Source organism: Urtica dioica, chromosome 3 (assembly GCF_054948205.1).
Source record: "Urtica dioica subsp. dioica isolate 48M chromosome 3, U.dioica_male_clone48M_v1_H2, whole genome shotgun sequence".
Classification (NCBI taxonomy): domain Eukaryota; kingdom Viridiplantae; phylum Streptophyta; class Magnoliopsida; order Rosales; family Urticaceae; genus Urtica; species Urtica dioica.
Window position 1 is genome coordinate 8,599,041 of NC_142758.1, and position 14,615 is coordinate 8,613,655.

Below are 14,615 nucleotides of genomic sequence, written 5' to 3' on the forward strand. Positions count from 1 at the left end.
TGTGAATAGTGATTCGTGGGTTGATCGTAGATTATTTGATTCTCGCTTTGTTAGATTTATTGTTAAACTCGAAATTCAAAGGGTATAAGTTTTTTGTAATTCTTATTAAAGTATTTGCTCTAATCCGATGGTCGTGAAATTCTGAGAGAAGTCTACTCACGGTATGAAGAGATGACTACCCAAAATTTCTGCCCCAACGGAGGTCGGATGATGGCGCTTTGACGAAGAAACCCGATTTATTGACATCCTTGTCAATAAATCGCCTACCCCTTAGAAAATAGGTCTTGGCCCATTAGCCCTCCCGGCTCTTCGTCCGGGTTGACTTGTTGAGCCCTACCTTGGCATGTGGGTACAAGGATTCGACCGGGTCATAGCCCGTTAGCCCGGGGGGCCTATGGCCCAAATGTTTTAAAAAAATTAATTTTTGAAGTTTTATTTAAAATAATTATATGGGCCGAGCCCTAATATTTTTTATTTAAAACAATGAAAAATAAGTGATCTTGATATCGATTTATTTTTCTGAATGACATTGAATGGGCCTTTATTTCATTAATTTATTTTTGAAAAAGTTAAGAAAAATAAATAATCTTGAATTGATTTATTTTTCAAAGAGACATTGAATGTACTCATATGAATCCATGAACTAATATGATTGAGTTCATCAAGTTAGATTTATAAGAATCAAATAGGAAACGAACAAGCAGAATCAAACCATAGTTGCTTGCTCTAGGCTTGTTTATTTAATTACTTAGAACCATGCTTGTTAGCTATAACTTAGAAATTGTTTTGTGGGTTTATGCTTGTCATGGGTTTTCATTTATTATATTAAATTATCTAATTGGATTAGGATAGTTTTAATAAATGAGTTGAATGGATCGGATAGTGTTGTCACTAAGCCGATAAGAGGCTAAGCTTAGGGGGTTATTTAAAGACTATGTCTTCCCTCCTCGATGGAAGTTTTTCCGTGAAGGAGAGTACTATTAGGATAATCAAGAATAGTTGTCACGAATTCCTAATAACTAAGCTATATCAAAACTTAATTGTTTTTAAGGGTAGCTTAGAAACACCCGAGTTTTTAATATGATTAGATAATTCGAGTGGATCACCTAGATTAAAGTTAATGCTAGGAGAAAAATAATAATACTGTAAGTATATTCAGTCGTAGACCTCCAACATTTCCACAACACCGTGAGGATGAAAGATCCTGGCTTGATTTGTGGTCTTTTAAACATGGTGATCTGCTCCTAAGGACAGGCTTTTCTGATTCCAATAACAAGGTTGTGTCTCTAGCGATGGGTGGGGAAGTTGAATTTGGCGTGTATTGGTTAAGTCAGTTCGTTCGGTCTAAACTCTTTCTATTGAAATGTTGGGTTGACTCATGCGTGAATCCAAACGGTGGTTGCTCATGTGGTGAAAGATTACTAATTAATTGGTAGTTAGTGAACATAGTTATGATGTGTCATGAACCACGATTTTTCACTAATCTGAGATGGTTCTTGATTTTCACTAGGTGGGACGGACTATGGCTATTGGTGGATAACCATGATTTTCACTGGTAGTTAGTATTTTATTCCGTGCTTGGTTACATTATGTTTTTATTTTCCTAAATCTTATTGATAGCTTGTTTCTTTTCATATTGCTAATATATATGTGCTTTTATATTTTAGTAATCATGTCGAACCCTATTATTGCCCTGTTGTCGAAAGACGTCCTGGCTGGTGAGAACTTCCCGAAATGGAAGTCTAACTTGAATACTGTGCTAGTGAGTGAAAGAATTCGCTTTATCCTAGACAAATAATTTGTGTGATTAAGAGATAATAAGATAACACAACATTAAAGTTAGTGTTGATGATACAATGATTGAGTGGAGGATCTTTATAAGAACATAGACACTCTAGTTCAATACCTAAGTGGGAGCTCTTGGAATAGATCTAGGATTAAGAAAAGATTATCGCTTCTAGCAAGCGGCGGAATATAAAAATTTCATTAAAAACTCGTAAAACGTTTTTACTACCTAGACAAATTGCATGAGCGTATAATTTAAAATTTTAAAACTACTTTAAGTTTTCACTCGGTACCAACCTTGAATTGAGCTTGAGCGTTGAGAAGCCTTAGGAAGGTTGAATCGCTCGTCTCTCCACTTAGCTTGTCTCCCACGAGTCTTCAAACCTGTGAGTAACCACGAATGTTTATACCACTAGAGTCTTTCGAGTATGGCTATGATATAGTGTGTGGGCACTTTTAAACACAATGACTCAAGAACTTGTCTTTGAGACAAAGAGCTAAAACAAAACACTAGGTCTAATGAAGACCTAGGTGCCAAAACAAAAGAACAAGAAGAGAGAGAGAGAGAGAGAGAGAGAGAGAGAGAGAGAGAGAGAGAGAGAGAGAGGGGGGTGGCAAGTCTAGTGAGAAAGGCTCTCAATCTCTAAAACTTGTGTGTTTCATATTGTGAATGACGTGAGTATTTATAGGAGGAGGGATTGCCTTGAAGAGGTAGTTTCGTCTTTTCTATTGAATATCACATATTCATGAGCAAATCCCTTGTTTCCTCTTTCTCCCCTTTGGACGTCCAACTTTTGCTCATGCACATTGATTTGTTTCCTCATTTGTTTGCCTCTATGCTTGCCACCCACTTTGCTTCCTCATGGAGCAAATTTGTTTTCTCTTTTTCTTTTGCCAAGTATCTTCATACATTAATGCACAAAATAAACTCTCTTTCTCTCTATGGTATGGACGAAAATGAGGGTTCTAGAACATGCTTCAAGATATTTCTTTATTTGTTCATGACAATATAAGAAAAACCCATTAAGAATTTTCACATAAAATTCCATGAAATGAAATTCAATCCTCAAAGCCCAATACACTAATGTGGCCGTGTGACTAGAATTCATTGTCATCATATGACAATGTTGAAAAAGACTTATTAATTGACATTCATATCATCCTATGTCCAACAGGACAAAATTACCCTTTAGACAATTTCGTAAAACTTGTCTAGTTCAACATTTGAACTTGTTTTGACTTAGCTTTCTTGTTTAACTAATCCTACTCGAATGACTTGTGGTAGTGACCTTATGGATCCAAATGAACAAAGCTTGACCTACCATATTTGGACTCAAAAGTTCATAAACTTTTTCCAAGTTCTAGCTTAATGTCAACTGACTCCACTATAGAGTTGACACTGAAATCTCTAGGTTCAAATGAATATGTTTTCTACTCAAGAATTCTACGTAATTGTAATGAGTGGATCTATTGAATATTATCTATGTTTACCCTTCATGAATATCATCAACTAGATGGGATTTACAAAATTACCATTTTACCCTTCTAGTTGTTATTTCCTCAACTTCTTTGCCGCTTGTGAATAAGTTAGAAACAATGTATTGACAAGGAGCTAACAAGTCACACTGATTCATCCAAAAGAGTCATGACTCAATTAGTACACTGGCTAGTTCGTTTATTCATATTCCAAGGAAAAAAGCATGAGGTGATATACATTGCATTTCAAAAATCTTGTACATGAATTCCATATCTATGAGATCTTCACAAAGTTACTCATGACATCTTCATAACACGTATGAATTTGACAGTCATAAAAAGTTATCATGACTGTTAATTTTTTTAATGACTGTTGTGGTTTTTATATGAATGTTAATACATAACAGTCATAATATGTCTCGCTTAAAGTTTTAATGACTATTATTAATTTAGCAGTCGTTAAAGTTCTCAACTAATAAAAATAAGACACGTCATGCTAAATATTTTTACGACTATGAACCCAAATAGAGTCATTAAAAACTGACAATTCATGAGTCCACAAATACAACAGTTGTAGAAAATTTAATATATATATATATATATACATATATAGAAGTTAAGAAGTGTAAACTTCCCTCGTGTAAAATATGATTTTTCATTTTAAAAATGAAACCCTTTCAGCGTGTGATATTCATTATGGTCCCACTACCACCGATTTGTATATATAAACAATTGAATTTCATTCTCAGAAAATCTTCTGCGCCGCTCCCCAAATAAATTCGCGCCCAAACTCTGTTGCCGCCCACGCCCTAACCTTGCCGTTGCGGCCGTCTATTCGAATTCACTGCCGTCGCGGCCGTCGCTTCGAATTCACCGCCGTCGCCGCCGTCTCTTCAAATCCACCGCCGCTCTTTTGTGAATACTGTAATATTTATTCTTCCCTTATTGTATAACCTTTGGAACTTGCTACCCTTTTTCTGAAATTCGACAACACGAAACACAAATTGTCGTTTGATTATCAGTTGTTTCGTTTCTTATTGTTGGTTTGTGTTTGGTTTATTTGTGTTTCTGGGTTTTCCCTTGTTTGAGAAGATAAAACAGGGTTATGAGGATTTTAATTTTGATGTTTGTTCATATTTATTTACCAGGTTTTGGAATTGATTTTTGTTAGGGGCTATAATTCCCCTTTTTACGGTGATGTTTGTTCATTATTTTTTATTTCATTATCATTGATGGTGAAAACAACTTAGTGAATACAACTTAGTCCTAACGGTGATTTTTTTTTCTTGAATAAAGTTTAATTATGGAATTGGGTGTTCAAAGAGTCTGCGTAAATGTTGTTGATTCATGAATTAACAAATGAAGTCACTTTTACTGTGTTTGTTATAGATTTTTGCTGTTGCCATTTCGGACTGTCATGGCTACCTTGTAGAACCCTCATTCTCTTACTATGGTCTACTATACCTCTATTATGTAATGAAATCAAGTGATGTCTATATATTACATGACATTGTATCAGTTTACACTATTGTCGTATTGCCATATTTAATTTTCCAAACAAAGTATGAGTTTAAATTGATTGAAAAAGTTGTTTAGACTGTTCAAGTTTTGACAAAGTTATTGTTTTTCTTCCGCCTCCAATTCACAGGCATGTTTGAGCACTCTCATAATATTCACCACGTCTCCGACTTAACCATAATATTCATGAGAAGCTCCACAGTGTCGCTGACTCAATTTCGCAACACCACACCCCCAAAGTTGAGTTTTTTTTTTTTCAGGTTTCTTTAAAGGTAAAATGATTTTTTTTTCTTATAAAATATGATATGATATGTTATTTATTTTCCGTTTCATATAGATTTTTGGACGGACTTTTTTTCTTCTTATAATAATTAACTCGAGTTGATGCTATACATCGCTCTTAGTACTTTCTTTGGCATGAGCTGCTGCTCTTTTGAGTGTTTGTATATTGTCGCTGATATAAGTGATTAGCTTACAAATAATCTCATATTCAGCTTGCATTTTATTGTCTCCTTAATTCCATACACTCTTATATATCTTTGGTCATGATCAGTAACATCATTTAGTTGGAGCCAAAAGTGGTTGTGAACGAAATTGGTTGAAGAACGCTGTCGAGATTCAAACTTCCCCGCAGTTTTCCTGACAAGATATTATTGTGTACACGAAATCATTGTATAAAGGTGGATGAGAAGAAATTGGAGACTGGCGAGAAGGCTTTCACACACATATTCTAAGATCAAAATAGAGCCTCGTATCATGACTTGCATAGGAATTCACACTAAAGAAGGTAAAAAAAATTCTTTTTCTTTCTTTCTTTCAAAGCTAATGTTCTGGTTGTCGGATCACATTGTTTCATTGATTTATATCAATTGTTTTTTAAGGTCATATTATCAACTAGTAGTCCAATCCTTGGATCCGACCATGTGGAAGAAACTGAAGCTTTCCTCAAAATTTATGTATAGTTGTCTTCTTTGGAAGCAATTGAGACACCACCTTTTCTAGAAGAACATTGCTGACCTGGTAAGGGTTCTATTTTTAGTTCAGCTATGATAGATTAATAAAGAGCCTATGGAAAAATTTAATTTCTCTGAGGACCCTGCTTTATATCGAGTCAATCTTGTTCTTGGAAAAAGAGAGAATCTTGTGTTGTGTATTCTTGCTGATCTGGTAAATTAGCGTACATAATGTTATATTCAACTTGTATTTTCTCGTCTTTAATTCCATTCACTCTTACATGAGGTATTGGAACTAATATTCGTACTCTTGAATGATTGAAAAATGAGCTTTGGGTTGTACAACTTACAAATCTGGTTACTGTCCTTATGTCATAATTTTGGAAATGAGAAATTGGATTTTCGGGTTTCTAATCAGATTTCCAAAGAAGGCTATTCAATCACTTTTGTCAAAGTTATTATTTCTCTTCCGCCTCCAATTCACAGGCGCGTCTGAGCACTCTCATAATATTCACCACGTCTCCGACCTAACCATAATATTCACGAGAAGCTCCACGGTGTTGAGTTGATAGAGTTTTTAACCTAGCAAAAAGAATGAAGCAAGCCAACGTTAGTCAAGTACTCCTTGCTCCTTGGAATGTTGGGTAAGCATCATTGACTTCATTTTAATTTCGATTGAGGACATATACTGATATATGCTGAAAATATATAGAAATCATTGGGTCCTAGTTATCATCAATGTTCATTCGAGAATAGCTTACTACTTGGATCCGCTTCAAAGCAAATTACTGCAGGATGTCAAACCTGTTTTGAATGAGTAAGTAACTAATATAAATCATGCACTATGTTTAAATGGTTACTCATATTTTAATTTGACGATATGATCTATTTTTAAAGGGCTTTTAAAGTCGAATTGCTGAGAAAAGGAACAAAAGGAATAAAGACGTATTCACAATTTCATTCTTGGAAGTTATGTAAGGTATGTTGTCATAAATACGCGTTATATTTAATTTAATTTCATATGTAAATTTATATAATTTTGATAATGCATATGGTTTTTCAGACTCCTATCCAACCACTTGACCTTGAATGTGGCTATTTTGTATTGATGTTCATGAAAGAGATTGTTGAAGCCCAATCCTACTTAGATGTCATCAATTCTGTTGTAAGTATCTATTGTTCTACGGTTCGAGGCATATGGGATGTAATATAATATTAATATGTTTATTGTTGAACATATTGCAGTTTTATGGAAGAAAAGTGTATACGTTTCCTGAAATCAATGAAGTACGAGAAGAGTGGGCGAAATAGAGGGTTTGAAGCTTTGAATTCTTAGAGTTTATGAATGACCATTTAATTTTTTTTTAAGGTTTATATGCCGATCATTGTTTTTTTAGTATATGAATCAGACTAATGGTTTGATATATTGATTATGTAGAAGTTATGTTGTAAAACATAATACTTTCTGAGTAATATATATTTGTTCCATCTATAATGTGAGATCGTGTATGTCAAAAGGAATTTTACATTCATCACTAGTGTCCAAATATTTTTATATTATTTTAATTTTCTAAAATTTAATTGAATTAAAATTTAAAATAAAACTGTTTGGTTTACAATGGCTGTCGAAAAAAGTCATAAAAACTATTTGATGACTATTAATAACAACCATAAAATCTATCAATCATAAAAGCTCTTTTATGACTATCAAATACTTGGTTTTACGACTAAATTTAAGAGTCATAATAGCTCACAGTCATAAAAAACATTCACGACTGTTAAAAAGTAGATTTTATGACTGTTATGGACAGTCATAAAAATCCGACAGTCGTAAAAAAACATTTTATGACTGTCAAATATAAGATTATATGACTATTGAGTGATAGATTTTATGACTGTCAATAACTTTTAATGACTGTGGCTTCTAAAACTGCAAAGCAACAGTCGTATTATGTATTTTACGACTATTATGGACAGTCATCAATGGCCATTTTTTTAGTAGTGCACATAATGAATCTAGAACTCTGACTTTCTCAAATGAGAATACATAAGCTATGAAATGACATGTCTCATTTCAGGATTGAGGTACGCATGATGCAATTCATACTTAGTGACTTCGAGACATAAGAGGTTAAATGATTTATTCTTATTCTGTCTCTAGAAGTGCACTGGTCAATTCAGTGCCTTCAGAAGATACCTAGGAAGAACTATAGAGTCTCCAACTCTCAATGCCTCATAACCAGACATCGTAGATTCTCCTAACAATCATACTGAGATCAATAGTCATTTGATCCTTAGATTGTGAATATACTATTTTAAGCAAACCATGAAGAGTTTGTTCATGAAAATCTATATTTGACTCTTCATTTGATGGTAGGTTTGTTTAAGGACTAAAGACTATAGTTTATCATAAAGCTTCAATCAGACAAGGAAGAATAAATGAACGTTTCAACTTTTATTAATAATTCAGCAGTTATAAGCAACAGTCTTCGTGAGACTTTATTACATCAAATGTACATAAATAAAGACTACAACTCTTCTTGTGGGCATCATTGACAACAATATATTCTTCACGGGTGGGTTCCACCTACTTTCTTTGTAAACTGGGCACACTACAGCTTTCTCGAGATCTATTCGAAATAATACACAATCGTTGATGCACGCGTCGATCATCTCGTATCCCATGCCGAAACGCTTTAGTTTGGCCTTGGCCTCATAGTGTTTTTCCAGAATTCAGTTACCAATTGGATGAGACTTCCTTAAGAGCTGTAACAATTCTGTGAACGACTTGTTCATCCAATGGTTCATGACTTTGATGTGCATCAACGAAAGCAGGAATGACAAAGACAAAAACTCTTTGCATCCAGGGTAGAATTCCTCTTCCAACTCGGCGAATAAGTCTTCCACTTGCTCCTTTGCACACACTTCGCTCGGGGACGGATCTGCAAAGTCGTCGAAGTGAGAAAAAAAGTGAGAGAGAGTGAGACTTACAATGGGCTGCCGCGAGGTCAGGGACGGCTGGACTCGCTGCTTCGGGCGGCTGCGAGTGGGGTTGGGCCGAGGAGGGCTGGGACGTCAGTCGGGCCGAGGGGAGGGTTGGACGGGCCGAGGGGATGGGCGGGCCAAGGGGGCTGGGCCGAAGGGCTAGGCCGAGCGGCGTGTCCATGGGAGGGTTGGGTGGCGGCGCTAGTCGGAGAGATAGAGTGAGATTGAGAGAGAGGGTGAGACATAGAGAAAGAAAAGGGGCTTACTGGAATCGACCAAGGAGGGCTCGCTGGAGGAGGACGTCCGTCGGGGGGGAGAGATCTAGGGGGCCGAGGGGAGGGGTGGGCCGAAGGGGCTTGGGCGAGAAGGCTGGGCCGACGGGGTTGGGCGAGGGGGCTGGGCCAAGGTTGCCGTAGAGGGACTTACAGAGAGAGAGAGAAATCGGGAGAGGAAGAAGAGGGCTCGGGTATTTATAATACCCTAAACTTATTTGGTGCGATGCCGTTGCACCAAATATGTATGCCCCTTTATCATCAACAGAAACAGGAGCTTCCCAGCCATGGATCACCGCCTTACAATTCTTGTTGTGGAGGGATTTCATAAAGGCGCTCATTCGAGCTTTCCAATAACCATAGTTGGTTCCATCAAGAACTAGAGGACGATTGACGGACCCTCCTTCTCTGGAACTATCCATCTCCTGTAAACAGAATAAAATACCCAGGAAACCACCCAAAGATCTAGGTACCCGCTCTGATACCAATTGAAATTCTGATTAGTCATGAAAACAAGATGTCGCACACAATGTATTGACAATGTGTCCGACAACTTGCTTGAACACAGATAATGGATAATCAACAAAAAGTGCTATAAAAAAAGACACACAATATGGTTACCCAGTTCGGTGCAACATCACATACGTCTGGGGGGCACTCTGCCAGTGGAAATGAATTCATTATATATTAGTCAATAGTACAAGCAAGGTCTTATATGATTAAATCAACAAATCAAAGCCCTAGAAACTATTACCACTAGTGAATACTAAGACCAGGGACTCCCCCTGAATTTGAGACCCCTCTCAATTCCACTCTTCGAGCAATCGCCTATGCTCGGTCGACTTCAGTCTTCAACGCACGTGCAATTTCAATCACGTAAACACATAACCCAAATCTCACAAACACTCAGTCTTCTGGAATAGTGTTTGAGGAATTACACCGCTCTTATCAATATACAAAGTCTCCCAGTCCGCCAGTCATGCACGTCTAGGAACCCTGTGTATTTTGATAAAGCGTCAAAGGCTGCTAAGGGGGTAGCACATGGTTTTTACAACAATCATACAAATCCGGAAGTAAAACTAAGGTTTCCTTACCCATACTCGCAAGAATATCACGCAATAAAGTCACCAGCGAGGCAATCTGGCAAAACCGGAAACTTGCCAGAATAACAGTCTGCGCACAAGACGAAGGATGTCTTAACATAAGTTGAAACATGATGACCTACATCTTTCCTTACAACTTGCTCTAAAAAATAAAGTCAACTGATAACATAACAACAGAGAGTTTAAAGTTTTGAATGGGATACGGGTTTCCTTGTTTTAAAGTTAGGGAGCTTGAGTATACTAGCCAATTATAAACATATATTTGTCAAAATAACAATGTTTGATTTATTTTGCGAAATAGCCAATAAACCACATTAACCAACTTGATCATACAAAATACTCTTCATTAAAATGAAGATTTACCAAATATAAATTAATTAACAAAGATAAAATAAATAAATGGAAAACATTACTAATGAGATAAAGTTTGGCAGCAAGAATGTTGTATAAAGTTTGGTATTTTCTCGTTTTTCGGTGATGATGTTTATTTACTAATGAGATAAAGTTATTGATTTTCATAATCAAGGAGATCGTGACATCAATTTTATTTTATTTTTTCAAATTTATAATTTTGCGCGGGATTGAAAAATTTCTATGAATCAACTGATCTGGAAAAAAGCTATTTGAAAGTTGGTGGTGGGTATTTTATTTGTTATCCTGCCAGATAGTTTAGACAGAATCTGTAATATAATATTTGGAAGGAGAAAATAAAATGTTAATTACAGTTTATTTGAGATCAGAGAGAGAGAGATATATATATATTTAATTATTAGAAATGATATATAGCGTCGGTATTTTTCCATCAGCGCTATAAGCATACTATGTGGAATAGCACGTGGGACCTACTACTAAGAGATTTAATAAATAAAATAAATAATAAATAAACAACTTAATAACAGTAGGTAAATCTTTCTATTTCCCTCTCGTACATATAGAATGCATACAATATGCTAATGATAATATTTGTAGAATTTTCCCACTTTAAAAAAAAAAAAGTTAAAGAAAAGCTTTTCAAGTTCAAATTCATTATATAAGACACTGAACTTATGAGCCTATTGCTTTGCTATAATAGCCATGTTCTACTAAATAAAATATTGTAATAAAAAAGAAATTTTCCAACCTCAAACACAATTCACTTCAATTTGACTCTCCGCAGTTTCCCCTCTACCTCCTGGTAGCGGTCAAGTTCGGCTTTTGAACTGGGAAATCGACCCCTTGAGGTCGCTGCAAGTCCGGCGAACGCCCTCGGAGGCTCCGATGGGGCTCTCGAGCTCGCCTCGATGTTTCCGAGGGACTGCAAGATTTTGTCCAGTGTAGTCCAACACTCTGCTTAAATTAAAGAGGAAGTTAAATCAAACATAAATAACAAGTTAAATTAAACATGAATTAAATTAAAGAGAATGTAGTCTTGTATAATTTTGACTACCTAAATAGCTTTTTCCTCACAAAAGAATGTCGATCATCATCGATGAAGCACAAGGCCACATCAGAGCTTTTGCCAGAGTCCCTTCGCCGTAAAACGGGACCACTGAAAACAGAGGTGGGCCCAGAATTTTGCAAAAGAATGTCGCCGTATATGTTGTTTCATCTTCTCCATCGAACGGAGACGGCTTAGAAAGTCAAGCCAAAGGTCAGTCGAGACGCCCCAGACCCTGTTTAGATCACCCCCATCCAGTCAGCTCTGGTCAAATGTTATCTAGTACAAAGAACATTTTTCCAACTTAACGGTACTTTGTTGATTCTAGTCTTCTCATTCTCTACTTGCTAATGAATAAACATATTATTATTTTGTATAGTTTAAAATGGAGAAAGAAGATGCATGAGATAAACGCATTATCTTTGTCATCAAAAACTTTTTCACTTATAGAAACATTTTGTTTATGTTTTAGTTTACTTTTTACTCTTTATTAGTGCCTTAATGTAAATTTTTTTTTTTTGTATTGAAAATAAAAAGAGTTACGTATACTGGTGTGTTTTTTTTTTTTTTTTTTTTTAAGTTGATGTATATATACTAGAGAAATTGCCCAATTGACCACCAATTTTATAACATTTTCTCACTTTCCACCAAAAGACTAATTTTTCACAAAATGCCACCATCTATGTCAACAATGTTGACATCTATTTTTTTCATTCACTATGAGATGTCAACAATGTTGACATCTCGGTGACATTTTGGGAAAAATTAGTCTTTTGGTGGAAAGTGAGAAAATGTTATGAAATTGGTGGCAAATGGGGCAATTTCTCTATATACTAGGGGTCACATTATTTAATTTATTAAATCTCTTAGTGGTGGGTCCTACATGCTATTCCACATATATAAAACTGGCCATATGAAACCCGGGAAATGGGATCCCCTGGTCTCGTCTCTTATTTTGCGGGAAATGGGACTTCGGAAACGTAAAAAAATGGTACCGGGAAATCCCGGAACCATTTTCCACGGTACCGGGAATTCCCGGTACCATATTTCGCGGTTCCGGGATTTCCACATTTCCCATATTTATTATTTTTTTTTAATCATGAATACATTTAAAAATAAATAAAAATTCATATATTTTCAATTAAAAAAATACAATTTTAAAAATATGGTACTAAATGCTGCTAAACGGGGATTCCAGTTCCGTCCCATTTCCCGGATGATTCTGGGAAAAAAAGTCCCGGTACCACATTTCCTAATATAGTTTTTTCTCATTTCCCACATAGTACCAAAAATACAGGAAACGGGGTCCCGCGGGATCCCATATGACCACCTATACATATAAGACGCTGAGCGCGCTGATTAGGAAAATACCGCTCCCATCTATCATTTCTCTATTATTTATTATTATCAGTAACTGATATATAGCATTTATCATTTCTCTATTTAATTTGTTATCGTGTTTGAGGGCTCTTTCCATCCGAGTCATGTAAGGCTCACAACCATGCACAAATCCACAACAGGGTCAGGATGGGCCCGTGTCCCCTCTAAATAAATTGAAGAAAAAAATTAGTAAGTAAATTTAGGTTAAATTATAATCATATTCATGAACGAGGTGTATCAATAATAAAATTTGCAAATAAGAGGGATTGAACCCTATAACCGAGTGGTTGATTGTCAACAATTCTCTTCATGGGCCTCAGTTCAATATGAAGTGAGCCCATTTTGCAATCTTTATTATTTTTATTATTAAATTAGCTTTTATATTATTGTCAACTATCGTCAAGTGTCAACAACTCTTTGTAGTTAATTAATACGTCAATCCAGCTAGCTTCACGACGCACTCTTGTGGAACCACGTGCTTAATACGAGAATCAAGGTCCGGAACGATTGCAAAGGTGGTCACCAAATATGATTATGCGGTTGACGAGCAAGCTTGAGAGGAACAGCCCGCAAACCTTTCCCCATGAGGAAAAGCCAATTCGAGTCTTCAATGTAGAAGTCAGAATGGAGATTGACTTACTTTTGTGATTTTAACGTTTTTAACGGCTTAGTCTGAGTAGCTTTGTTTTTTATTGTATACTTCTTTTGTATCACATATGCCTATTTTGTATACTTCTTTGGTATCACATATGCCTAGAATTGTTGGATCTAGTTTCTATATACGTACCTTTTAACACTCGTGTCTTTATGAATGGAAACCAATATAAACATTTAAAGTTTCAGCATTGGGATTTGCAAGTCATGGGAATTGTTCTATTTGATACAAAAGCTCTCTGAAGCTTAGAAAAATTAATCCCGTTTTTTAGAAACGATATCAATGTCCCTTTGATAAGTGCATTATTTCTTATTATTTTATTATCATTTCTATCATTTAATCAATCATATTGTATTTGTGGTAATAATTTTATATTTTACTTATTCTGTGCAGTTACAAGTGATTTCGGAAAATTAGAAAAGAACAATTCAAAGAATATGATTCAACAAACAAGCATCACAAGCCCACGTTCACCTCTGGCCCATTGTCATTATCGCAACGAGAGCAACATCACAGCTCACATGAGATGGTGTGAATTATGTTCATCTCTATCTCACACCATTTTGATGTGGGCAGTGATGTTTACAGTGTGAGCTTTGCTTCAACCCTCATTATTTTTTGCACCAAAATAGTGTAAAAAAATGGTGTGGTGAATAGTGTATCACCAAATTTTGTGTTACACTGTTCACTCACACTATTTTAGTTGCAACAAAATTTTTAATTACAAATTCATCTCCAAACAATTTTTTTTTTTATATAATTTTGACCTTATTTATACAATTTATAAAAATGAATTACTCATCAATAATTAAAAAAAAAGAGTAAATAAAATAACATTAATAAAAATACATAGCATTAATTAAACACAATACATACCAGATAAAATACACACCAATTATACTAATAAAAATACAATCTAAAATAAAAATTAAACTTACCACTCACGATATAATAGAAAAAAAATTACAAGTGCGTGCATAAATAAGAATACAAATTACTTGGAAAAAACTATTGTTTAGTAGTATGAATTATAAATTAAACTTACCTATGAAATGTAATGTTTATGTAATC

The 14,615-nt window shown here is 35.3% G+C and overlaps 2 long non-coding RNA genes across 2 annotated transcripts; both read left to right on the forward strand.

Moving 5' to 3' along the window:
• Nucleotides 1-4,957: 4,957 nt before the first annotated feature.
• LOC149402334 (uncharacterized) lies at nucleotides 4,958-6,550 on the forward strand. Its single transcript, XR_016295976.1, has 5 exons — nucleotides 4,958-5,018; nucleotides 5,333-5,566; nucleotides 5,661-5,799; nucleotides 6,151-6,376; nucleotides 6,445-6,550. It is a non-coding gene; the product is annotated as an uncharacterized LOC149402334 (long non-coding RNA).
• A 112-nt stretch (nucleotides 6,551-6,662) lies between these two features.
• On the forward strand, nucleotides 6,663-7,167 carry LOC149402335 (uncharacterized). Its single transcript, XR_016296052.1, has 3 exons — nucleotides 6,663-6,711; nucleotides 6,796-6,897; nucleotides 6,978-7,167. It is a non-coding gene; the product is annotated as an uncharacterized LOC149402335 (long non-coding RNA).
• The last annotated feature ends 7,448 nt before the right edge of the window (nucleotides 7,168-14,615 follow it).